The sequence below is a fragment of the Mustela erminea genome, chromosome 14 (genome assembly GCF_009829155.1).
Source record: "Mustela erminea isolate mMusErm1 chromosome 14, mMusErm1.Pri, whole genome shotgun sequence".
Lineage (NCBI taxonomy): Eukaryota > Metazoa > Chordata > Mammalia > Carnivora > Mustelidae > Mustela > Mustela erminea.
In genome coordinates, this window is record NC_045627.1 from 84,467,569 (window position 1) to 84,487,945 (window position 20,377).

The following is a 20,377-nucleotide window of genomic DNA, read 5'->3' on the forward strand; positions in this document are numbered from 1 at the left end:
AACCCCTGTGCGGACCAGGCCCACGTGTCGAGCTAGGGCCACCGCAGTGAACCCCACAAGCCCTGTGTGGGGGGCTCCCAGGCCAGGTGCAGAGGCATCCAGAATCCCACAAAGGAGGCAGTAAGACAGACAGGCTGGGAGCGGGGGTGAGAACGCGCTGCTGAGCCGCAGGGCCCGCCGGCACACCGGTGCTCCCCCGCGCGCCCCAGCCCGCCACACCAGCCCGGCCTCCTCAAGGGGCCACCCACCCGCCTCCAGAAACACAGGCGCCAAGACCAGGCCGAAATGAAATCCATCCCACTTTCTGGGACACACACGTGTGGCTCTGTGTCCGGAGTACTACCTTTCAGGGCACGCATCAGAGCGACATTTCCAAAGGCAGCCCAGGAAGAGCGGGGCACTCGAGCAGCGCACCAAGGGCTCGCCCCTCCTTCGAAAAGGGACCTTTGAGGCCATGTGTAGGGCCGGGTGTGTAATCAGCCACAAACCCCGCTTTCAGGTGAGCAAAACAGCAGGAGATGGCGGGCAGCCCTCACCTCCTCCCGTGACCTGGCCGCTGGCTCCTCTCCCAGCAAGGAAGAGAGAGAATCCTCAGAGCAGCGTGTCCTACAGAAAGAGAATGTGAGCCACACGCCCACGCTTCAATGTTCCAGATGAAGTTCATTCTCACATATTTTAGTCAACCTGACATATCCAAAACATTACCGCTTCAGCATGTACGCGCTATCAGAGCAATTAACCAAACTGTTTGCGGTATTTCTCATACCAAGTCTTCAGAATCAGTGTGTATTTTACACTTAAGTCACATCTCAATTTGGATGCTAACTTTTCCCCAGAAGGACCTGCTCTATATTCAGAGTTCATAAAACGTACAGTTAAAAAGGAGCGTTACATGCCCGAGTTGCTCCAAACATTCCTAAAAAGGTTTTCCAATAACTGAACTGAATCCCTTTTAAAATTTAAATTAATTAAAATTAAAAACAGCTTCTTGGTGACACTGGCCACCTATCCTGTGCCCACTGGCCATGTGTGGCTGTATAACCGTGTGAGCAGAGCAGATACAGTGTATCTCTATCATCACAGAAAGTTCTACTGTACAGGGCTGTCCAGGACCCTGAGCTCCTTAATATGAGGCTGTTTCAGACCTCCTTCAGTCTGTGCCTTACCCGGCCTCCCAGCAAGGCACTGGGAAGCCACTGTTCCCCACAACAGGTCTTCAGACTCACCTACGGCACTAGATAAAAACACAGGTGCCCAGCCCTGCCCCAGATCTACTACTGGGTAGATATACTGGGGACAGGGGGAGGCAGGCAGGCAGTCACCCCAAGGGATTTTTTTTTTTAAGATTTTATTAGATAGACAGAGATGACAAGTAGGCAGAGAGGCAGGCAGAGAGAGAGAGAGGCAGGCTCCCCTGAGCAGAGAGCCAGATGTGGGGCTCGATCGCACATGGGATCATGACCTGAGCCGAAGACAGAGGCTTTCACCCCTGAGCCACCCCGGCGCCCCATAGCCCAGGGGACTTTGAGGCCTCAAGCTATAACAGCCACAGACTTTGCTTCCTTCCGCGCCTCCCACATCCAGCCATCGCTGTTGTAAATCAGGAACGGGTGGAACCAGGACAGAGCACAACCCTCAGAACTCACCCAGGGCCCCAGCAGGGCTCTGCATCGGGGACGGTGCCTTGGGGACCCTGCCGTATCTCCTCTCCCCTTCAGTTTTCAATCAGCAACAGGAGACCGGCCCACTCGTGCTCAGAGTTCTTGTCAACACACGGGGACCCTCAGGAAACGCCAGCTGCCTCTACCCCCTGCTTGGACCCCAGGTCACACTGAACAGCAGCCATGGGGAAAGGAAGAGGTCCTTGCCCACCCTGAACACGGGACGGGAAGATTCCGCTGGTTCAAGCTGCACAAAAGAAGGGCCTGCACGGAACCAGCCGGTTCTGGGACCGGATGGATGGGCAAATAAACCATGCCCACCCGCACTCCTAAGGAGACAGACCTCCCAGGCTTTATCCCAAGGCAAGCAGACAGCCAAAGGGTGCCAACTAAAATGCTGGATTCTGTGCTCTTTTCAGGGACCAACAAATCCCCATCCCCAAGTTCAGGTACAAAGACAGGCTTCCCGTGGCACGTGACTGTGGGAAGCAGCACCCCGGAGGGACAGGGGTGTCTCTGCAGGCATCAGAGAGACCTTCTCACTACCGGTTCCCATTCCTCCAGGTCACACAGTCCTGCAGAAGGACCAGCGGCTACTGTCCCAGGGCCTTCCTGTTTGGGGCAGGGGGCACAGGGGAGTGGGTCTCATGGTATGCTTGTTCCAGGCCCTTCCTTCAGGAAACTTGTGCGCACTTGGGTGAGAGTAGTATTCCGTACGATCATCTGGAAAACTGGCAGCGTCTGCGACGGCCGAGCATGCTCATTCCCAAAAACCCACAATCCTACCACCAGGGAGATGGCCCACAGCTCCATGTCCAGAGGCTCATCGAAGATGCGCTAGAAAGCTCGTAGAGCTAGATGTAAAGCCCCAGACCGGAAAGGGCAGTGTCTCCCCACAGTCTAGGGGGTAAATCTGACTCAGCCGCAAAACAGAACCAATGACAGCTCGAGCCACACCCGGAAAGAAGCTCACACACGGTGTTGTGCACACGAGTTCAGAAGGAGGAGAATGCACCACAGGACCCTGTTCATGGCCAGCCCGAGAAGAGGGGAGACCAGCCGAGGCTGCGGAGGTCAGGACAGTGGATCCCCCGGCTGGGGGCTTGGTTAGGGAGCAGAATGAAGCCGGGGCTTGGAGCGCTGCTCTTATTTTTGCCCTCGGCTAAGGGTGCCCCGGTGAGTTCTGTTCTGTTCGTGCAACTCCCTAGGGCTACATGTGTCTGGGGGGTCTCGCTAGTGTGTATCACACTCCAAGGAAGAAAGAGTTCATAGAGAAAGAAAGTTAGGGTGGGTGGTGTTCAGTCTCTGCCCCGTACCGAACCAGGAGAGAAGCCACGGGCCCGCAGGCAGCCAGACACGGTGCAGACGCCCCAAGGCACTCCAGCCCTGTTGCCCCGAGGAAGGGGACTGTGCTCCCGTCACAGGGACCCCACTTCCTTTCAGAGGCGCCAAACCAAGGCCTGTTCTGCTGGCATCTTAGAAGGGTCAACAGCGCTCGTAACCACTTAGGGTTTATTTTATGATCCAGCTCGCAGTCAGATGGCTAATGACCTCCCGTTGCCAGGTCTGATGGGTTTCCAGGGACTTAAATCGCTCCTCCGGGGTGGACGTGGCCAGGAGGCCTCAAGCCCTGGGCCCTCCTCGGCCGCACCGGGGGCCTGCTCAGCTCGGTGGCCCGGCCAGGCACACGGGAGGGGTGAGGTCCGAGGTGCGAGCTTCGGAAGGGCTGGCTCACATGTTTTTTCAGCCTCTTTCCATAGAAGACTTTTTGGGGCAGAGGCTGCACCGTCCACAGCAGGCCCAAGCCTTCCCACCGCACCGTCAGGGCAGGGACCTCGCCACTGGGTCCCCAGTCTCCCATCCCACTTCATGGCTAAGGGGGCCAGTGCCTCCCAGGGAGGGAAGACACGGAGTCCTCACCTTGGCCTTGGAAATTTTCCTGTCTGCAAGTTACGTCCAGAGAGTTTCTGAAATCTCCCAATGGAGCAAGAAGACAAGGAGTTCCCAGGAAACCTAACTATCCCCGAAGGAAGGCCAGCTTCCCTCTCGGCAGGAGGCAGGAGGCGCTGCGCAGCGCGGACCACCCCCCCAACAGGGACTCAAGCCCGGAGTGGCTGCTCTCTCCAGGCACAAGGGCTCCACGCTCTCTGAACCTTACAGAGAGAACCACACGTCCCAGCACCTCACTGGGGTCTGTGTGCCCCCCTGCCCTCACACTCGCCAACTGCAGACTCTGCCCCTCCAGGGGCCCGCTGGGGCCTCCCCTCCCTCCGCTCTGGGCCCCAAACTTCCTTCTGCCCACTCCCCTCCAGCTTCACCCATCATGGCCTGGAAGTCTCCGACACCCCCTGTACCCGGGGCTAGAAGACCCAATACATCAACAAGCGTGCTCATGCACCACTTCCGCCCCAAGGTCTCCCCTGTGACACACTCATCACCACTGCAGTTCAACGACCATTTGACTACGTGTTTATGTCTAGTCCGTCCACTAGACTCTGAGCTCCAAGTCTGCAGGGCCCGGACGTATCCGAGCCACCTCTGATCCGCCAGCAGCCAACGTCCACGTCCTTGCCTGTGTCCTGTGGGTTAGGGCTCACGGAGTGGGAACACCAAGGCGTCCCCAGCATCTGGCTGGGCATGAACGTTACTTCTCTCCCTCCCTCCCATCTTCTGCAGCCCAGCCATGCGCACGTCCTAGAACCAACTCTCAGCCCAGCCCCTCCCAGCTGATGGACCCCAGGCAAGTTACTGAACCTCTCTGTGCTTGGCCTGCCCCTCCATGAAACAAGTCTCATGTCGTCTACCTCTTGGAGCCAACGGGCAGACTGACTGAGTTCTGTGAAGTACTGACCATGATGTCTCCAACAGGACAGGATGATTTTCTTGTATCTTGACAATTTCCTTCCATTTGAAGCCACGGTCCAAGAAAGGCCTAACAGGAACCCAGTCTCTGGTTCATTCATCCATTATCAGGTTCCACTAAGCAAGTGTGGCGCTAAGTGTGGAGTGGGCCCCGGGCCGGGACAAGTAAGGTCCCCACCCTGTGGAAGTTATAGGGTGTGCAGAGGGGAAAGACGAACCTAGCACAGCCATCTTTTCCTCTCTCTCTCCCTCTCTCTCTCTCTCACATTTTTTACTTTGTGCACTGAGATCTCCTTCCCCAACAGCTTTAACCCAGAAGTATGGCTGAAGTGATCTCAGACTCCCACACCAGGAAATAAAAATATTGTGGGTTTTTCTCTAATTATTTTTCTTTTCGAAATAAAAACAATGACCATGGATGTCTTCACAGGGAAAAGAAAGAAAACCAGCTTTTGCTCTCAAACGAAGGCGCTCTTCTTGTTACTGACTGAAGAAGTTACACGCAGGCCAAGGGCTCCCTTGGGCAGGAGGACCTGATCCCAGAGCCTCGGGCACAACACAGGTTCTCGGGCTGGACCAGGGCAGCTATGGCTCCAGAAGGACGGGACTCCTGGCTTTGCTACCTCTCCCCAGCCAGGAGGCAGGAGAGACGGTTCCTTCTTCTTTCCTTGAGCTCACAGCCCCACTCAGACCCGTGGCCTTGTAATGACAAAGGACAGCACAGCTCCAGCTGCTCTGAGCTCACGTCTCCAACGACCTCTGTACAGCTCGAGGACAAAAGGAGGAAAACCCAGCACACAGCACCTCCCCAGGATAAGGCTCTAAAGAGTGACCTGGGCAGCTATCCTGTAGCTATCCCTACATACTCTGAGCCCAGCACCAACTCCTACGCTCCCTCCCGGTACAAAATCACTTTAACCCTCATCCCAGAGCCCCGGTTCCAATTTAAAACCTGCGAAGGCCAGCTTCCCCTTTGCTAGAGCTCTCTTTGGCAGCCAGCCCCGGGATGCTACTTTCTGCGTCTCTACCGGCTCCTAAGAGAAAAAGGCACCCACTGAGCGCGCGCGAGTCCAGGCTGGCTGTGCTGGGAGAGAACAAAGACTTCACACAAAGGAGAGCTGGCCCATCCAAGCCCTCACTGCTGCTGCTGCCGGGGACGACACTCCGTCCCCGTCCCCGAGTGCTGGAGTTCCCTAGCTGAGGTGCACCGGGCCGACCCCCTCCTTCACATATGGAGGAGCGACCAGAGTGACTGGTCCTGGTGGCCCTGAAAGCCCGGCCTCTCTCCAGGGGCCTCCCCCACAGCCAGGAGGGCAGGGCCCAAGCAGTGGAGACCAGAGATGAAAAGGGAATAGATAGGCCCCTCTAGGGACTGAGACACAGGGCCACAAAGACATTTTATCCATTAAGCCTCACTGGCTAATCACCGTTTGTCAGGCTTTTATACTGTGCGGTGAAAAATTAGCAGGATCTTGGCTTTAGACACACACTCTCTCACACACACACACACGTGCACGCACACACACACACACATGCACACACACACAATCTAGAAGGACTTTACATTGAGGTTTTCCATTCCGTAAGCTGACCGTAAGTTTCCTTAGAGGACTTTGGCTCCGTGTGCCTGTCTCTTCTGAAAAGCACAGCAGTAGATGTTTCCAGATTCGGACACTTGGAACCCAGGAAAGCCACAGGAGATCCCACCCGCAGACCAGAACAATCGCTCGGGGAACCAGCCCAGCTCAGCAAGTCCCTCCCAAGCATGCACAGGGGTCGGGCACCCCGCCAGACCCCACAGAGCCCACGGAGGTGATGCAGCCACGACCGGGCCCTCCAGCCGCTCCCAACCGGCCGTTCATACATCAGTGGCTCTAAGTTGAGTGGGTCTAGGGTGCACACCCTACAAGAAACCCAGGGCCAGCTCCCCAGGCTGCAACCCATGCGGTCCCCCAGGCCTCAGGCCCAGAAGGGCCTTGCACTGGCTTTAATGCTCTGCTGTCTCCATTCTGAAATTCTCAGCAATCGTTAAGAAATGCGCCCACAGTTTCATGTCGCGCTGGGCCACTGGGCCCTGCAAATTATACGCCTGCTTGCGGAGATCTCTCACGAGTTCTGGAATGAGGATTCAAAGGAAAGAGAAATCACACCAGAGAGCTACTCTTATCCCTGGTTCAAGTAACCACAAAAGAGCAAATACCTGGAAACAGCCTTATGTCCCGGGTTTAAGCTCATCGTGGGTCTGAGCAAGGACCTTTCCCAGGGTGCTGGGAATTGGCACCTGGATGTCCCCAGCAGCAGTGAGGTCATCCCGAGGCACTTCCAGGAGCCCGTTGGTCATAACTCCGATCTGCGGCCGCCCCTGCTCCTCATCCAGCTTTGCCCGACGCTTTAAACAATACGGGCCCTTTAATTCATCACACGAATGCGATCACACACTCATCCCACAGTCCAGCCACCGGGCACTCAACGGGAGGCTCCTTCTGAGAAATTTGCGGCCGGAGCTTACACTCTCTTGGCCCCTTTAAATGGGAAAATCTCCGCCTTAGCTGAGCGGTGGGCTCCTTCCATAGCCTGCAAAGGAAACGAAGGCCTCCGCCAACGGCCCCGCTCCGGCAGTTTCCACAGCCATCCTCAGGACGGCGAGGTTTAAACACATTTACAAACAAGCTTCATTTTAACCTTCCTTGGTGGAGAATGCAAAATCAATTACGTATCTGCTGATAATGCCCCCGTTATCTCGTGTTGGTGGCACTTCACAATTAATGCGGCCCGAGAGGCTGACAGTGAGCAGCCTCACACACGCCTTCTGGTTATTACGAGCATCACTCTGACCCACAGCTGAGCGTGCGGGGCTCACACACAGCGTGCTGCGCGGGGATTTCGCATTTTTAAGAGATTGGCTTGTAGACGGTTTAATTAAAATACACTAGAGCATAATTCAGTTGGAATTGAGGCTCCCATCAAACCAAACTAGGCAGCGGGAATCTTCCCAAGCTTAAAAGTACCTCCTGGTTCTTTACTGGTAAAACCGACTGGACTCGGAAACTGAACAGACATGGAAGGGAGGGAGGGAGAGAGGGAGGGACTGAAGGGCCATGACGCAAGTTCTCAGCCACACGCCATGCTTCATACCTGAACCTCAGTTAAAAGAGGTTCAGAGAGGTCAAGCCCCAAAACACAGAGCACTCAGTGAGAACTGGGACCAGAAGTGTCAAAGTCTGAACAAGGAAGGCCCCACTGTAAGGTAAGAGCATGCAACCTCTTAAGTCACACTAGCTGGGTTCGAGTTCCACTCTACCTTTCACCAGCTGCCAGCACGTGGGCAGGGTGAACCTCTCGGGCCTCAGTTTTTCCATCTGTAAGTGGGGGAGTTAGGCGTGTCTATATCAAAGGCTGCTGAGAGTAAACACAGTGTAGACAAAGGCTAGCACAAGCACCCAACGACTGGTTACTGTTATCTGAACTCAAGCTTCCTGATTCCTTGCTCTATCACACCCTGTTTATTAGGGCCCCTTAGAGCTGAGAATCTCTCAGATCTAGGAACGAAGCCTGCCTACAGGTGGGTGATGGTCCCACAGAGCACCGTGTGGGCACATGGCAGACGTGAAATGCACACATCGTGGGTTTTCTGGTATCAGCCGACCGATGGAAAATATTATTAATTGATGGCCAGTTGGAAGAGATCCAAGAACGGTCTAAAAGATGAATGGTAACACTGAAGTTTATGAAATCCTCAAGTGCAGTGGATCCCTACATCTAATAAAAGTAAGTGGCAGCAGAATTCGTCTGCAGCTTAGTGACAGTGTTTTACCAACATCGATCCCCTGGGTTTGATAACACTGATTTGATGACATGGTTACACAAGACAGTAGCGTTACGGGAAGCTGGGTCAAGGGTACACAGGAACTCGGTGCTATTTTTTGCAACTTCTCGTGAGTCTAAAATTATTTCAAAATAAAAAGCTACAACAAAGTTATGAGGTAGCATCTAGGAATGCCAAAAGATGAGGAGGATTCTTGGCAAGTTTTCAGCATGTCAATACAGTCAGTTTCCAGGCGGGACAGCCCCACGCGGACTTGGGAAGAGACGCTGAGTGCACATCTGGAATGATTCTAAATCAAGCTCTTCAGGGGAAAAAAATCATTTCTGTTATTTTTCCATTTACTAAAACTCAGGGAAATATAGGTTTTTTCCAGAGTTTAAAAACTAATCACAAACAATATAAAATGCAGCTGGACATCTACTACAACTACTCGTAAACATTTATAGGAAAACTTTGCAACGTGACACCCTTAAAGATGTCCAGGGAGGACCAGAGAGAGATGTAAAGTCTGTGAAAATACTTGATAGAAATCGTCTGTTGAGGCCTTACTACGTATCAGGGTGGCCCGTGGGGTCTCGGGCATGGTTCCCACAAAAGAAAAACTGTCATCCACCTGTCGCTAGCAGGGACTGACCACAGGCTGCATGGAGGGCTCCGGGTGTGCGCGAGGCCCAGAGCATCCTGAAAGAGAGGAAGCAGGAGATCTGGGGCCAGAGCACCAAAGAGGCCATTCACGGAGCTCACGGGCACCTGGATGATGGCAGGACCTGGGCTGGGGACGGAGAGGACTGCAAGAAAGGGACAAAGAATGGCAGGGCTCCCCAAGGGACAAAGTTGCAACCGGTGATGGGAAGGGACCTCAGGAGGGCAGCACAGGAAGGGAGGCAGAGCCTCCATCTGAGAGTGGAAGACGGAAGTCAAGTCCTGAGGGAGGCCTGGGTCTCGGTCAAGGCCAGGCAGGAAAGCAACGCTCAAGGAAGGGGCCGCACCAGCCCAGGAATTTGCTCTGCCCCATTGTCCCACCAAAGGGTCTCCCCCCACACCTCCCACAAGAGGGCTGCTTAGAGCTGTCACATATACAAGTCATCAGCTACACGGGCACCTTGGGGATATCATGGTACTATTTTCATCTTGTGTGGATGACTGTGGTCATCCCACCGAAGCCTCGAGCATATGTTTACATAAAAATAACCTCTGTTGGGGCGCCTGGGTGGCTCAGTTGGTTAAGCATTTGCCTTCAGCTCGGGTCATGATCCCAGGGTCCTGGGATCAAGCCCCACATCAGGCTCCCTGCTCAGTGGGGAGCCTGCTTCTCCCGCTCCCTCTGCTGCTCTACCTGCTTGTGTCTCTTGCTCTATCAAATAAATAAATAAAATCTTAAAAAAAAACCTCTGCTCACAAGCCAAACCCTAAGTGAGAGGATTAGGAGGATGGGGTTTCTCCCGGTTTTCTGCTAGCCGTGTTTCTGAAACTCTCTAGCAGCTGGGGCCAGCCAGCATCAGACAAATGTTCACCCCGAGATGCACAGTGAGTGAGAAGGTCCAGCTGTAGATGGTAATTTGGAGGAACACATGCATGTCAACCCAAGCATGCTAGAAACCAGGTCCTCTGACCAGCTCTCCGGTCCCAACAACTGGTCCCCTCCTGGGGTCTTAGCACTCGCTGCTCCCTCTGCCTGGGACAATCTTCTGACACTTCAGCTGACCGTGCCTTCTTATTCAAGGATCAACCTAGATGTCCCCTCTTTGGAAAGGCCTTCCCTGATCTCCCAGTCAGCCACTGTCCTGCGCGGGCACTTCCTACTCTCTGTGCTCTGATACTTGTGAACCTGTCCACTGTCTGTCTATCCCCAGGAGAATACAGGCTCCATGAGCACATGGGCCCAATCTGTCCAGCTCCTGCTGCATTCCCAGCTCCTAGGACAGTGTCAGGCACAAAGCAAGTCCTCAGCCAGGAGAGTGACTCTAAAAGAGGAGGTACAGAGCTTGAGTCAGAAGAACTGGAGAAGGTGAACGGTCAGACTCCCAAATATTCACTAATGGCACTGAGAGATCAGGGGCCAAGTCGCTTCAGCCCCGCGGGTTTCGGCTTCCCCAGCTGTAAAAGGGCTGTGGGCGAGACAGGAAAACGAACGAGGGAACCCGTAAGACCTTTGCCATCCCCACGCTATGGGTCAAGGTTTTCGATTATCCGATGTACTCCTGCCTTTCTTCCCTTCACCCATGTGTCTGTCCATCCATCCATCCATCCATCCAACCATCCTTCTTAGAGGCTAGGCCCTGGAGAGATAACCTTGAGTAAGACACACTTCCTGTCTTAGAGGGATAAACAACCTTTAGCCGCAGATGGAAAGGAAGCTAAGCACCACGGGAGACCACGGGGTCTCGGGCTGGGCCGCTGTGGAGGTGGTGGGGGGTCAGTTCACAAGGAAGGAAAGTGGACCTACAATCCCACAGAGCCGCAGAGTGATGGAAAACGTAAGGTGGTCACATCCGGGAAATCTGGTCAAGAAACTCAAAGACAGTCACTACCCAAGTCCCAACACAGACTGAGGACCAAAAAGGCTCATTCCGGAGGATCACGGTGCAGATTATCTGTCCACCCCTTTGCCACGGAAGAGCTCAAAATTCTCCTTAGAAGAATGATTACAATCACTGCTAAGTCCCATCAATGGTTCTCAGCTAATGAGCTTACCTTGTCACCCACACATACAGGCACACGCAGACACACACATGCACACGCACAGATGCCCAGGGCCCACCCTCAAAGGCCTGATAGAGGACCAGAGACTGTCTTTCTTTCAAAAAGCTTTTGAAAAGGGGGTTCTGATGGAGCACCCTGCTTTAGAGCCCATGAGCTGCCTGCAAAGTTCACTTCTCACTACAGGGTAGAGGTGCCTGACAGTGTCAGTGACACCGACATGAAATGTGTCCACGAGGATCTCGACAGATGGACTTTCCGCAGCCCTAACGCACTTCCACCAAGGCATCAGAACTAAAATGGCACCTGGAATCAAGAACATGAAAACCCGGTCTGGTAACATGGCTAGACACTCCAGGATGAAACCCCAGCTGCGCCAGCCGCCCTCAGGCCCCAGGAGGTGCCCCCACAGGCCCGCACGGTGCAGGCAATGCTCTGGCCCAATGTAATGCTTTAAAAACAACTTCATAATGTACCCTGAAGTCACAGCCACAGCCCCTTGTTTATGGGCTCAGCCAGATCAGATAAAATTTCATTCTCCGAATTGGTTCCTAATTTAATTATTCCCCGGATAAGCGTCGGCCTCCTGTTGCCGCAGGGAAAAAGAACGAGAAGGCACTGGCACCACCAGCTGTGGTTCTGGTCTGGCAGCTGTGGGGGGATGAGCCACTCTCCGGCCCCTGTCAGGTCTGTAGGGGTCACAACAGCGGGCTCGGGTAAGGTGGTCACCAAGGGTCCGTCCCAAACCAGGCAAGAGGACACCCCGGGGCTTTACTAAGAGCTTAGGAAGAACGCTCAGGGCAAGTGGACAGACTCTGAAAACCAGGATTCGATCCTGACCCTGTGCAGTCTCTTGGGGGCCTCAGTTTCCCATCTACAAAGTGGGGCTATTCCCTGAAGGCCCTTCCAAGCTGTACAATTCAGACAATTCAGAGGGGGCAGAGTGATGCAGCTGAAACCCACCTGAGAACAAAGCCTTCATGAAAGCCAGGGGAAAAAATTTAAAAAGTAAAGGAATCTTATTAGTAAGAGCAAATTAAAAAAAAAAAAAAAGTAAAAATAACTCATAAACTATAACCCTAGAAATGGATGCGTGTCCACACAAACACCTTCTTGTGAATATATTGAGAGCTCTATATAACACAGCAGCATTAGTCAAAGGTGCCAAAGATGGAGACAATGTCCATAAAAATGTCTGTAGAATGTGCTCAATCGAAACAATGGAATACGATCCGACCATCAAAAGGACAAATACGATTCAGCCATCAAAAGGACGGCAGTACGGAGGGATACACCATCACATGGGTCAACGATGTTGAGTGCAAGAAGCCAGCCACCAAAAACACACGTTATCCAATTCCAGTCATAATAAGTCCAGAAGACAGAAACTGACAGAGACAGAAAGTAGATTCCTCCCTGCTCGGGGCTGCGGGGCGGGGCGGGGCGCTGAGCCTGAGCTTGGAGGGGGCTGTGAGCTAACGGGTCCAGGCTTTCCATCTGAGTTGATAAAATGTTCCGAAACTAAATGTGGTGCTGCTTGCACATATCTGTAAATATACTCAAAACTACTGAATTATATACTTTGAATGGGCGGATTTAATTTAAACGTGTGGTATGCGAACAACATCTCAATAAAGCCATTTAAAAAAAGAATAGGTTGAATGGACCAGAAAAGAGTCTGTTGCGTAATTTTTAAAAATAAATCAGATGAGAACCTTGTAAGATAAATATACACGCCCGCGCACGCATGCACACACTTCCACACGCACGTGCAAACACACACCCCCCTCCCGAAGGAGTTCTGCAGCTTTGCGGCTGCTCCCAAAGGTACAGAGCTGATTTTCAGTGGGCAGCCTCCACAAACCGAAAACACTGCTGACTCAAACGTGGGCAGGCCTGCATTTCTCTTTACCAATTTGTTTCAGTTTTAACGGCCAAGAGCAAATTTCCTTTCTGCCACCCAAATGGCAACCCAAATTTCACCTAGCTTTTAGTACAGCATTTTTATTCTCGGAGCCAAATTTTGTCCCACGTAAAGGATCCTTGGGTTTGCCACAGTCTACCTGTGGGCAGGTGGCGGGGGTGGGGGCGGGGGTGGGTTGCTCTGCCTGGAAGGGACTTCTGAGGAGGTCACATCGAGCACCCACTCTTGCCTCCCGTCCAGCCCTCGCATTTCACTTCTCGCAGAGACAGCGACAGTGAGTGCAAATAGCTCTCTAAAGTTAAGGCGACACAAATGCCGGGCTGCCCCCGCTCTCGTTAATCAGAGCGTCCCTCTTTCTCTTATTTATCCCAACTGATAACGTGCCGAGGCAAGTTCAACATGTCCTAAAAGCAACTATTTCCTCTGACTTTCGGAACAGTGCCCTTGGATTACTGGCCCACAATGGAGCTGCACAGGGCCATCCCAGGATCACATGATCTTTATTAAGAACTGCAACAGAGGACCAGGAGGGTCGCATCACGGTGGGTCAGGCTAAAGAGGACCGCAGAAAAGGCCACCATGAGCTTCCCACAGTACAAGAACACCCAGACACACAGGAAGGGGTCCTTCCTACAGGCTCACTGTTTCTAAGCCCGGACAATAAGTAATGGGATAAAAGGATCAAGAATGTTCACGGATGGGTCAGAGTTAAGAGCCAACCGGACGGCCCATCGGGGCAGTGTGGGGGCTTGAATCCCAGCTCTGCCCGCCTCTCCCCTCAGACTACCTCCCGCCCTCACTCCTCCCTCACATGGGGCTCAGCATCCAGGGAGCCCAAGAAAGGAAAAGTTCCCCTCCACAGGGATGCCTGACATTCCTATAGTCAGGACGCTAAGCCTGACTATAGGAATAGTCAAGGTGGAGATGGGGAAGGCAAGACAGAGGATTCCTGCTCCCTCAGCCAAGTCCAGAGCTAAGGTAACAGGTGCCGTGTCCAAGAAGGAGGGGGCCTCACCCAAGGGAAAGACCCTGGATGGCTGGGAAGCAGACAGAAACGGACCCTGGTGCCAGGGAACCGGGGCCAGGAATGCCTATGCCCCCTTCTCCTCCATCCGCCACCCCGTGACAGTGGAATAGTGGGGGTCAAACCTCGATTTGGGCTGGCCTATTGCCCAGCCGGCTGTTGCTAACAGGCCATCTGACCTCCACTTCTCAATTTCTTGAGACTCTGGGAGACAGGGTTTCCATCCAGGGCTGCCACAGAGGGTTTGGAGAACTCCCCTCACCGTCCAACACACACACACATACACACCACCAGGAGGAACACAGGTCCTGGCCCAGTCCAACTGCAGCCCCGACCCTCTCACCCGGGAGAAGAGGGCAGAGACCAGCTAAGTGGTAATACTCCGTCTCCAGCAAGACTCTGACAAAGCACAGCTGGTCTTCCCAGTCAAATGAGGAAGTCAAACTGTCCCCAAGAATCTAGTAGAAGATAACATTCTTCAGAGTTCAACCGTGAACCAGAAATGAGAACTTCCCACTTCCTCCACCAGACCACAGAAGAGACACCAAGCTCCCATTCTTCTCCACATCGTCCTAAAGCAACAGCAGTTCTGAATTCCAGCATCCGATTATGGGACCCAGAGTGAGCCAGCTGCAGCCACCCCCGACCTGGATGTCGGGGAACCTGAGGACAGAGCAGCCACAGACGATCTCATGGGACCTGAGCCAACACTCGGCCATCCTCAGTGTGGCGGCAGCGGAACAGACAGCATGATCTGAAATGGGCACTGGGAAGCACCAGTACTGTGTCCCTGTTCCCCAGGGCAACCCCGCTCTCTTAAAATCCTGGAGATCCCTTACGTGCACGAGCAAATATGGTCTTCTGTACGTGCGTTTAGAAGACTTTTTATACAAACAGGTTCACAAATCAGAGGAAATAATTCTCTGTAGACCAATAGTCTGATCTGGGGTTTGGAAATTATGGTCCCAATAAATATACGCCAGGATATACTTTATATTTTTAATGCAAATATTTACATTCCAAACAAAGGCACATGGAACGTAAAATGAAGCTATTTATGCCAGCTATAAGAAACACTAACAGCCCCCACATTTCTTCCCTGAGTAGATGGCTCCTGTTTATATTTCTGAAACACCAACCGAATTTCCATAACACTTCTCCCCAAGACTCTCAACACACACACACACACACACACACACACACACACACACACACACAAAGTGTTTAATGGCCCAAAACCTAATGCCAGGAAATCCAAGGTTATTACATTAGGCCTTGACACCTTCAAAAATTTAGTGGCAAGCATTAACTCCTGTTACCTTGCTACCAAACTGGGGGGATTCTTTTATGTCTTCTGGGTGCACACCCAGGGGCCCACGTAACGTCCATAACAGTCCAGGAAAAAATGGGCTTTTGAAAGAATCCTTTTAGATTGATGCATCCCTTCAAGGAACGGCAGTCTCTCCCGACTCTGCGCGGGCCTGGCTAGGAGCGGGGCCTCCCAGACACCCCCCTTGAGAGGCTCACCGGGCTGGGGCAGGCAGACCGCACCCAGGACACGAGTGGGAAGAGTTCAAGCCTGAGCTCAGCAGAGTAGAATGCAGAAGCTCAGAGGAGGAAAGAAACACTTGGATGGGGGAGAGAGGGACACAGGGGAGATGAGGCAGACACGGGACGTGTTACTAGCAAAGGTTTCCTGAAGGTGACTGGGGCCATGGGGCCCCACGGGGGTACCAAGAGGAGGCAGACAAGGTTCTCGTGGCCGGGCGCTTGGTCAGCCCACACCTCCACTCCAGGTGAACGACCTTCCAGTTAGACGCAGCCGTGGAATCCATGGCTAATCTTTATCTCACTGTGGCGATCAGTCCCAGACGCTGCAGAAAACGACACAGAGCTGACAGGCCTTGCTGTCTAACCTCAATGCCCCCCACCCTGTCCTCATGGGCCCCATATGCCCCCCCCACCAAGGGCCAGGCCCCGGGCTCAGCGCTTACTATTTGCCGGCAGCAAGGGACTCTTCCGGCCGCTCCTGAGGTCTCCTTCCACGTGGGGGGCTCTCTGCCCGTGGGTCTCCGCCTGGTGGTGTCCACACCGTCCCAGAAGTGTGGAAGGAGGACCCGGACGTGAGGAGCCCAGTCACACCTTCTCCCACCCAGAGGAGGCACTGCACCTGCTGGCTTCCCGTGCAGGAGGAAAGCTGCACTTTTCCAGCTCTGCCTGTGCCTAGGGAGGCGAGGGGGTTGGGGGGCCGTGGGCCCAAGTGCCCAGTGCTCTCCAGTTCAGGACTGTCGCCCACTTGCCCACCAGTCTGGCCACCTTCTCCAACACCTGCTTCACTCGGAGACAAATGCCACATTTTTAACTCCACCCATCTTCCTCCTCCCCCTCTCTCCCCAGAGGTCTCAGAGCTCCTGTAATATGCTGCCGACCTGGGGATTCTTTCATGCCAGGAAGAGGGGCTCAACTTGGGGAGACCCCTTGAGCCCTAAGTTGTACGACTCCTAATACTCAAAACACAACACAACGTAGAAATTATTAATCCCTTTTAGTTGATGAGCAAACTGAGGCACAAGGAGTTTAAGCCCCTTGCCCGGGGTCACAGTAATGGAACAAAGAAATAGAGGAGGGACTACTGCCCTGGTCAGGGTGGTGCCAGGGCTTGCCCACCACCTGCACTGTCCCCCTCCTAGGGTCTCCAAGGGATTCAACACCCAGGCTAAGAGAACGTCAGCGCGGAGGCACCAAACTCTTGGTTCACTGCAAATATGAAGGAGCTGGCTGAACGTCTCACGGGGAGCAGACAGAGCCACCAGCCCCTTTCAGCAAGGGGAGGACACAATAATCCACCTTCCCAGACCTCTCGGAGTCTGGAATGCAGGTCCCAAGCTCACTGCAAAGTTGCCACAGGCCCAGGCTCTTGGTCCCTACAAGGGAGACCCAGGGCTGCCTCGGGAGAGACCAAACCACTACCCCTGGGGGCCTTGCCTACCTGCACCCAGATCACCACTGACATTCCTGCCGCAAGGAGCAAGCAGATGGGTAGGAGCACACTTCATTTCAAGAGAAAATGTGGAACAACCGAGTTCCAGCACATTTGCAGGAGAAAATAATTGCGCCTGGTCTGCATCTAATCATTTGCCCACGTTGGGGTATTTTCCAGGCACCTGGGTGACTAGGCTGCCTGCTTCAATATTTTCATCCCAAACACAATTCTGGAAAGCGTCCAGGTTTCCACTATAATGACACCCTGCTTCCGCTTCTGAGGATCTGCCAACACATTTTCTTCTGAGACCCGAAAGGCCTGGACCAGAACGGCTTCTAGAAATGTAACACGGGTGTCGGGGAGAGCCTGCCCCAGCAAGGGGGCCCCAGCAAGACTGCTCAGGACTCTTTCAAGCTTAGAGGGGGGCTCAAGATGTTAACACTGAAGAGCAAGCTACCCCAGCACGTTTCTGGCGACACCCGCCCGACCTGCCCCCTGCTTCATTGTGACAAGTGGGAACACAGCCGAACGGACCCGCGGCCTGCCCATGATGTGAGCTCAAAGGGTCGCAAAGCAGCTGTTTATCCGGCCCGTCCTCACACACATGAAGAAACAGCCCCAGGAGGGGAAGCAACCTGCCAAATAGGATCTAGCTGTCCCGGGGCTCCTGGCCTTACAAGGCGTCAGAGAAGCCCTCTGAGGTAGAATTTGCTAGAAATCATGCCCCGACCCCAGAATGAGACAGATCTACAGTCTTCATGCAGAGCTGTACGTGCAGCTTGAGGGAGACGGACACACTCTCTGCGCCGGGTTAGGAGCTCTAGAGCTTGAGAATGCCCCAGGAGCCAACGTCTCTGAGTGCCTCCTGCGTGCTGGGCGCTGCTCCAAGCTCGTGGCAGGTGTCAACGTACGCACAGGACGGCAGCCATCGGGCTGGGGCATGAAGGCCAAGCTCAGAGCCGCTACCCAGGTCCTGCCTCGCTCTCAGCAGCGTTACGTAACCGACTTGTGTAAGGGCTGCCTCGCCCCGTAACTGGGTGCTGCCTTGGGGCCGAGCGCTGCCTCTCCGCCCCGTGCACCTGGCCCGGGGCCCACACCTGAGGTCATGCCTCCAAGCTGCACATCGCTGTCACGGATGAAAGGGATGCGGCTCCAGGTTCCCTTGTGCCCCTTTGAAACAAGCAGAGACCGAGAACCTGCTTTCCACGGCCACCTCCCCGTAACTTAACCGCCTACTGATTCACACCCGCCTCCCCTTCTGGGGAAGCCACAATTGTTGGTCTCCACCCGCCCTCCGTTCCCTCCCTCCTCCCTATCATTTTCTCCTCCTTCCTCCCATACACCTGGATGCCTGAAAACTCGGTCTGGGTGACCTCCGACGGCCTCCCCGCCCTCTAATTGACACAAAGGGGGACACCTGCCTGACCTGCCTGGCACAGGGCCAGCTGGGAACCAGTAGGGACCCAGCAAATGACAGCTGTCATGGCCAAATGTCTCCCTCCCCAACCCCCACAGGTTAAAAAGAAAAAAATCTGTATTGGCCCAAATTAACACAAAACCTTTACTCTTCTTCCCAGCTATCTAGATGGGATACACTAACTAGGTAAAAGCCACCTTTAGGCTTTGTTTCATGCTGTGAAAACACGGGTCATCTTCTCCCCAGGCCCTACTGTAAAGGAAGGAAACCAGACCTTAGCACTTGAGAACAATAAATACACCGTGCGCGTCAAAACATTCCGTCTCCCAAACACCTGGCCGGCTAAGTGAGAACACAATCCCCTGCTTCACACGACAGAACAAAACACTCGTGGAAGTCAGCGAACCTCACTCCCGAGCCTCCCAGCACACAGACCGGAAGGGAGGACCAGTGGCATTATTCTCAACAATGACTGAAAGCATCACTTCTAAATGACACACGGCTAAAGAGGTGCCCGCTGGTTGGCTGCTCACGTAAGTGACACTCCCGGGCCAGCTACTACTTTTAAACACAGTTTCCACTTAAGAGAATTTAAGCAAATTCCTCTCTCCGACACATGGTTGCCAACGGCATCTTTGCCATCCTGGACCTACTGAGGCCCCAACGGGTTGGGGTCCAAACAAGAGGGCAGGAAAAGTGAGAGCTGCCTACAAGGACTGTACGTGCCCCTGGGAGCCTCCGAGAGTCTCCAGCACAGCACGTGGGAGAAGAGGACAGGCCCCAACGGCTGCGGTTCAGTGACCCAGGCGGACTTTCTACTTGCAGGCTGTGTGACCTTGGGCAAGTCACCCAACTACCCTGAGCCTCAATTTCCACATCTGCTAAGAGAAGACTCATCCCCAACAACCCAATCCCTCCAGCACTTGACAAGCATCTGACAAGCTGGTGCAGGCATTTGTCTGCTCCCCTCCTGCGAGGGCTGGGACTAGGCCTGTCTTATCACTGTACCAACCCCAGATGCTCCGCTGCAGGATCTGTTTGGTCAGTGAAATTATACGAGAAGTTGGAGCACAGGGTCTCCTTCCACGTGAAGGGAATGCATCAAGTAGCTACTGACTGAATGCACGACCCACAAGCACAGGAAGGAGCCTGGCATGTGGCTGCAGGCATGTGGGCACCTGCCAATTCTTAGTCCCTGAGCCCTTGGAGGTGTGAGCCGTGTGTCCTATCATGTATCCCATCGCCCTGACCATGGGGCACTCCTCCCATTAATACAGACACAGGGCCAGATGTCAAGCTTCAAGCCTCCTGGCACTGCACCCCCCAAACCTTTTACTCCACTTCTAGAATTGGAGCCCACACTTGAATATCCATGCTTGAGAATTCTCTTGAAAATTTACAAGACCTGCAAGTCTGTTTTTCTCTGATGGGCTGAGCCTGAGTCAGTTTCCCCTTGTATGTGGGGCATGGGTTCACCTATTCAGGGTACCTCCAGAATTTCCCTCCCCTCCCCCTCTCCCCCTACCCTTGCAAGGGCAATTTCTGGCTGGGCCCTAGATGGCCTTGGACAGCCACAGTCTAATCACAACCCAGTACTAATCTAAAGCTTCTGACAGCGCAGTTTCAAAGGGCGTGGGGTTCCCATGGCCCAGCCGGTTAACTTAAGAGTTTTTTTAATGCTCTTCTCCCAACACCAAATAATCACAATTCCCTTCCCAACCTCTCCTGCAAACACTGCCTCTTCCAGATGCAGAGATTAATCTTCTCTCTTTCTGGCACTGGAAAACCAAAAGCCTCTCTTCTGGCCAGGGCCAGCAGCAACAGAGGAGAGAAGGGTACAGAAAGCAGCCCAGAAAGACGCCACAGTGACAGTGCTAGGATCCCCGGCCAAGACCGCGGTTCAGGCGTCACAAGCTCTAGTTATCAAAGAAAAGCAAGGCCTAGATGTAACCCACTCTGGACAGACCTGCTCCCCTTACC

At 53.7% G+C, this 20,377-nt stretch overlaps 1 protein-coding gene across 1 annotated transcript in view; it reads right to left on the reverse strand.

The window, feature by feature from the left end:
* The window catches only part of CHST15 (carbohydrate sulfotransferase 15), a 76,707-nt gene that overhangs the window by 53,660 nt on the left and 2,670 nt on the right, over positions 1–20,377 (reverse strand). The gene's annotated exons all lie outside the window — the stretch shown is intronic.